General features: G+C 46.1%; 1 long non-coding RNA gene across 1 annotated transcript in view; it reads right to left on the bottom strand.

Annotated features, from left to right (window-relative positions):
* Nucleotides 1-268: 268 nt before the first annotated feature.
* Nucleotides 269-6,795, bottom strand: part of LOC102379444 — a 7,936-nt gene continuing 1,409 nt past the window's right edge. Inside the window, exons 2-4 of the long non-coding RNA XR_001358332.1 lie at nt 1,982-2,073; nt 1,622-1,766; nt 269-442 (exon numbers count right to left, since the gene is read on the bottom strand). This is a non-coding gene — a long non-coding RNA (uncharacterized LOC102379444). The remainder of the gene's footprint in view (nt 443-1,621; nt 1,767-1,981; nt 2,074-6,795) is intronic.

Here is a 6,795-nt window from a genome sequence, read left to right as displayed (position 1 = left end):
TTGGGCAAGGCTCTTCATTCCGTTTCCCCTCCCCACCATTGCACGTCAGACTATAAGCTGAATGTCTCTGTACATTTGTACATCCCCTCATACAACACGGCCCAGAGTTTCTTTGCCACCGTAAACAAACAACAACACATGGATAAAGAATTCAGCTGGTCCATGACACCAGGGAACTCATTAGCATGAAGATTAGCATGAGGCAAGGATTGTGTGGCATTTGCTGTGCTGGCAGGGCAGACTCTAACAGCATGCTTCATGTGTTTTGAATTTTATTATCTACAGAAAGCAGAATTCTCAAAGAATTAGAAAAGCAGGACATTCTGAAGGCTCCAGTGTGGTGTTATTTTTGACGACTCAGGAGATGACTTCCTTTCACTCCATATGCTCTATCTGTCTTCCCTGCTTCGTGTGTGCTATTCAGATACACAGGAGACTGGTACTGGGAAAAAGAGATGGAATAAAAACAAAAGTTTAAATACAGGATTGTTTATAGGCTAAGATCATGTGTAGTCCCTGTTCTTATCTTGGCCTCTTGAAAGCTCGGGACAAGCATAGTTGCTTCTTAACCTGGCGGGGGAAATACTATGCATCTGTGTCCATGAAGGCAGTTTTCCTGAACCGCATCACAGGAAAACTGCTTTTCTGGCATGGGTCAGTACACGTGAAGGTGTAGCAGCTTTAAGCCCAGTTTATGGAAATGGGAGTCTCCTCCTTTACTTGCTCTGAGGGCCTTATGGCTCTAAGGACAAGCAAAACTCAGGGGCATCCGAACCCCAAGCCTCCGGGCTACGGCCTGCAAGTAGGATGCCCACCAACGGATTTGGAAACATCTGAAGCCCGAGGTGTGAGTGGAGGATGTTTGCTGGTAGTAGGGCCACTTATGGTTCTGGACTCTTTGATTTGGAATTAGTTTTGGCTAATTTGGCCTTGGATACACCCTTAAAAAAAATACGGGATACAAAAGGCTCCTTTTAGTACAAAGTGGTACATCATTCAGGTTACCAGCTTTGATGGCCTCTCTTAATGTAATGCTTTTGAATATTTTCCCTCAAAGAACAGCTAAAAACTTGGGACCCTTTCCTAGCTTGAGGTGAGGATTTGTGTGAAGCCATGAATAAGACCTGTGAACAAGACTGCAAGATACATAACTATTATCATCAATATCACAGCATGACGCAGATGCTCCAGGTGAGATTGGGGCACCACTGTAACAAGTGTTGTGCCAACACATGATGTGAGAGATTCTCTGCACTGAAGAGCTTGCAGTCTAAATGGGCAAGACAGGCAAAAATGCAGGAAAGGGAACTGAATGTAGCAGTGAAATGACCCAACCAAGCTCCCACAACATCTGTGGGTGTTTTTTTTAACCACAGCCTTCGTAAAGGCCAAGACAGAGAACAAAATTGAAGCTAGGATCCAAAAATGGTACATCCTGGACAGATCTGGTTATTCCACATCAAAGGACTCAGCAGAAGCATACAAGGCTTAGAACAGGGCACTGGGAATGATTAGGGATGTGACCGGGATAGAAACCCTCTGGCCTCATGGCACAGGTCTTTGATTAACAGGAGCTAAGAGGAAAATTTCCCTGGGTACAGATGATCAAAACACTGCCTACTGTATGGTTTTCTCAACCTTCTTCTAAAGTGGGAGGTAGGTAGACTGTATGTCTGATTCATTCTCATGTCCTGAATGTAGAACCTGTCTCAAAGTGCCTGGTACCTCTGTTCAGATTCACTTCTCCCTTCCAGAATGAGGGTGAACTGAGAATGAAGAAGGAAAGAGTATTTGTCAGTTTAAATGCAGGCTATGTAACTCTTTCCATGTTGGGGTAATGTCTGCCATAAAATGGACCCCAGCACTCCTCTCCTAAACAGAGGCTGCAGTCTTCCTATACTGCTTGACAATCCTTTTCCCCCACCCCTTACCAAACTGACCAGAACTGATACAAGGCAAGGTCACCATGTCCCACACACACCTGTTTCAGATAAGAACCGACTGTGTGATTTCTTAAAACTCAGATCTGCAGCTGTTTTGCCATCAATCTTGGGAGGGATTCCAGGAATCTTACTGTGTAGAGAGGTCAAGTGACATGGAGCAAGTCCTTAATGCAAAGCAGCTTTGTTTTGGGTATCATTTTTCATACATATGTTTTGCTGAAAACCTGCACTATGTTGAGTAACACAGCTGCCAACTTCAACAGTGAACAATAATGGACAGTGAGAGGAATTGGGAGATGGGGAAAGGAACATTTGCATAAATTTGGAATCAAAGAAGCAAATGCACTGATGAGGGGTGAGGCTGAATGAAGAGAACAGTGCCCTTTCCATGGCTTTGAGCCCTAGCTCTGCCACAGTTGGGTGGTCTTAGTAAATCATTTTCTCTTTCCTTCTCTGCCTTTATCTGAGATACTGTGACTTGTTAGTATGTGTAATTACTGGACCAGATAAGTGATGGCATGAAACTGCTTGATTTGGCTATTTGGGGTCTTGCCCTGCTTAACAAAATTGTTAGGGGAGAGAGAGACTGAGGTTTATGCATGCTGCTTAGCATCAGGGTTTAGGAGATCTGGCTTCAATCCCCTGAATCTGCTCTGATTATGCTGTACCTGGGGTGTGGACAAACCCTTGCTCGCCTTAAACTAACTACAGTAGCTTGGCTACCAGAAGCAGTTTGACTGGAGCTCAGCCTGGGCTGCAAAACCCACCAAAGAAAATGCATAAATACTCCAGAGGTTAGCTCATGCTGTTCTCTGTACTGTCACTGCTTGGAGGCTACCAGTACCTGAGCTATGGAAGGCATTTCTACCCTGCCATCACAGCAGCATGCCCATGACCTTTGATCCCAACAAACTGCCTACATTGAGATTTTCAAGCGTAAACTCTTAAGTTAGGCTGTTAAATCCCTCATTAAGGCAACCCAAAATACTCACTCTTCAAATGTGCAGAGCACCCAGCAGCGACTGTTAGGAAAATGGTTGTCTGCAACCATGAGGAACTCGACTCAATGGCCTATGAGGCACCTTCCAGTCCTATAGTTAATGGAAGATCCTAAACATTTGGCTCTTTTGACTGATCAGGTTGTGTCTCAGCCCCAGCTTCACACCTGTGAAATGGAAGCATCATCCTTCACCTGTTTTCACTATTTAGAGCAGGGGCAGGCAAAGTCTAGCCAGTAGGCTGGATCCAGCTGGCAGTGGACTCCATTTCCCAACAGCCCCTGCCTGCACAGCTGGAGACAGTTTCCATAGAGACCCCAGCAGCAGCTATGCCGTGATAGCAGGAGGCTGGAGTTTCCATGGAGAGGGCCCCAGCAGCACTGGCAGGCAGCAGCAGCACCAGCCTCTTCCTGGTGGGGGACTGTGCTGTGGGTAGGAGTGGGGTGGGCTCAGCTGCCTCTGCCTGTGGAAGGCAGGCAGCAGCAGTGGAGGTGGTGCTGCTGGGAGGAGTGTCTATGGGGGACTATGGGGAATTTTGGGGTGGCTATGCCCTCCCAAACCCCACCTGCTGGCAGAGTGTGGAGCTACTTCAGAGCCAGGCTGGGATCTTGCAGCAGTGACCACATGGTCCAAAGCCAGGGCAGAGCCACGACCTGCAGCCTGCACACCCCAGGCAGGGGCACGCAGGCAGCAGATTGCGGCTCTGCCCCAGCTCCGGATCACACTGTCACTGCTACAAGGAGCTGGGGCAAAGCCATGATCCACTGTCTACACATCCCTGCCCGGGGTGTGCAAGCTGCAGATCACTGCTCTGCCCTGGGTCTGGACCATGCTGTCAATACTGCAAGATCTCAGCCAGGCTCCAAAGCTTCTCTACGTCCTGCCATGCATCTGCCAGTACTGCTGGGGCTGGTCTCCATGGAAACCCCAGTCTCACACTATCACAGGGCGACTGCTGCTGGGGTCTCCATGGAAACTGGCCCCACCCATGCAGGTAGGAGCTGCTAGGAAATGGAGTCCGGCTGCTGGCCAGATCAACCATTTTGCCCACCCTCTATTTAGAGCTTCCCTTCCTTGTGCCAGCAAGGTCACACAAACTGCATACCTAGGGTAACTGGAGTGAGAGCAAACACTACAAAACAAATGCAGGCCACCCAGAGGGACTGCATCAGAAGGGTGCATGGATTAGCAGCAATAAACTGTTATAACCAAGTTACTGCTGCATCCTCGCTACATTGCCAACTTGATTGTCAGAAGCCTTCAAGCTTCAACCCACCCTCCTAAATACAGACAGGTCACCTTGCTGGAGTTTAAAGCTCCAATTTACTCAAATTAGTGGTTTGCCTGTGTGCATGGGAGGCAGGGTACAGGCAATCTCAAGTTGGCCATGCATTATACCTCAACCTAGCAATACAATGAGGCCAGCCCTTCGACCAGTTGTTCTGAAGGCACCCCTCGTTAGATTCAAGGAACTCCTTGGAAAATGTCAGATCTTAGTTTTCAATTGCTTTTCTGACTACAGAAAAAAAAGAGAAAGTATTCTGTTTCAAAGAACTCAGAGAGACCACAACAAGTCATAATTTTTTTGACAGTGGGGATCCCTATTCAGTTTATCTTGTGAATCATGTCCACACACAATGCCATGGTACCCTGGTTGAGAATCACCACTTTGGACTGCCTCTTCCAAGCAGGGATGCCCTCTTAACTCTGTCTGTGCAACACCTGGTACAAGTGGGGCCTGTTGTTCTGTAATACAGCTACAAACAGCTGCTAACAATGGATGATGTAAAGTCAAAAGAGCAGCTTCTATTTTTGCCCTTCTAGCCCCAAGTACAGTGGGCAGAGCTATAATACCACATCTGGTCCATGAACCTCCCCCCCTCAAAAATATATACAAATACTGTTTCACTGTATGACATTTCAGCTTTTCATGGCAAAAACCTTTTTCTGTATTCACTCCCACAATTATGCCTTTGAATTGTACTTTTTCCCATTGTTAATAATTTTGACATTTTCTTTATATAGCACTTTGAGGTTGTATTTAAAAATAAAAACAGCTGAACCATAAATCTTAACTAAGAACACAGACCATCTGTACCTATGTATAAAGCATTATATTTGGAAAAGCATCAGTGATGTAATGTTTGCACACACACAATTCATGCTTGCAGTATATTATTTAGAGGGAACAGAATTTTGTAAAGGGAATCAGCAACCGGCTACTACCAATGAAGACAAAGCCAGGCCCAGAGAGGAGCTGAATTCTCCTGGCACTGCCACCACAGTGGTAGGTGCTAAGAGTGGAGCACAGATGCATTGCTGTGCCTGTATCATAGAAGGGCAGGCTGTTGCACATAACCCCACCAGTTCCAGTAATAGCTGCTGCTTCAGCTATGGAACAAATTGTTCCAAACCCTCTGTGATTAATAAAACAATGCGCCAAAATGATAAATATACTCTGTAAGTCCATGCACCACACTGATAACAGAAAACATCCCCTGCTGATAATATACACTGAACTCAAGAAGAACAGAGTTGGATTTCTTTAAAGAAAAGAAAAAAAAAGTTTATCTTGTTTCAGCTACTAACTTAGGGCCCACCCTAGGGAAGCCAAGCAGGCATAGATTCTCCATCGCTTTTAGCCTTTATTGGGTAGTGTTAGGGTAACGATATGGATTTTGGGTGTTGGAGTAATGATATGGATTTGGGGGAGTGCAGGGTGTGCAGCTGAATAAAAGTTTTTTCCTGTGTCTCAGCTAAAGCCGCTGGTCACAAGGCTGGATGCTATATTAAAAGCAACTAACTTTGCTAATGCTTAAGTAAGCAGATTCTTAACAAAAGGATAGGGTGCAAAGCACATGATAAGTTGGGTAAAAATAGGATGCAGCCCACCATCTATTGTCAGGAGACAAAGCAGAAATATGGCCTTGGAGATGGTGCTGAAGTCAGCAAGAAAACTAGAAAGAACCACCGAGAAACCGCAAGTGACCAAAAGAAGATAAGGGTCAAAGTCTTACACATGCGCTCTTAGCAGAGAGGCATGTAAATAAATGAAATGCATATGCAATACCATGCTAAGGAAGCAAACAGTAAACAGAGGAGGAGCTTGAGATAGAAGGATAAATGGGTATAAATGAAGGAGGGACATAGGTGGGATGAATGTTAATAAGTATGAGCCAAGGTGTATAAATATTGGAACTATTGTTCAAGGCTGCTCCCCTGGTTTCATGGGCTGTGCGTCTGTGAGGGAGCTTGCCCAAAGCTGTCTCAATTCTAAATAAAGCTGTTGCAAGCAATGTGTGCTGGTGTTTGGTTCCTGCTTGCTCTGGCTAATGAGTACCAGGATCCATGAGCAATTGAACCGTCGTCTCCCTAGTCGTTGGGCACCACATGGAGTCGGGGTCTAACAGGTAGGTCCATAAAAAGACTTGGGCCCTTCCTAGGGAAGCCAAGCAGGCATGGATTCTCCATCGCTTTTAGCCTTTATTGGGCAGGTCCATAAAAGGACTTGGATCCCTAACATGGGACTTAGAAAGAACTAAAGAGCCTCAGTCCAAAATTACCACCCTGAAAAGCCCAGCTTAGCTGCCATCTAAATGCAGAGGGTCTTAAACACCACAGCTGTCATTTAAATGCGGTGAATCCCAAACTCCACAGCCATCTCCACTTTCAACCTTACTTGCCCCAGTTCTGCTTTGTCTATGCTCAGAAGTGCCGCAATCTTGGCAGGGTTAGACAGCCTCATCCTGACACCTTGTCAGGACCTAGAAAGGATGTAATGTGGTGCTCCACTTTTAAACGACAGCTCAGTGGTTAGAGAAGGGAAAAGGGAGAGTGCCAGTTGTCTCCTGCTG

This window comes from Alligator sinensis, unplaced genomic scaffold, assembly GCF_000455745.1.
Source record: "Alligator sinensis unplaced genomic scaffold, ASM45574v1 scaffold320_1, whole genome shotgun sequence".
NCBI classification, from domain to species: Eukaryota; Metazoa; Chordata; order Crocodylia; family Alligatoridae; genus Alligator; species Alligator sinensis.
This window is presented reverse-complemented; position numbering and strand designations above follow the sequence as displayed.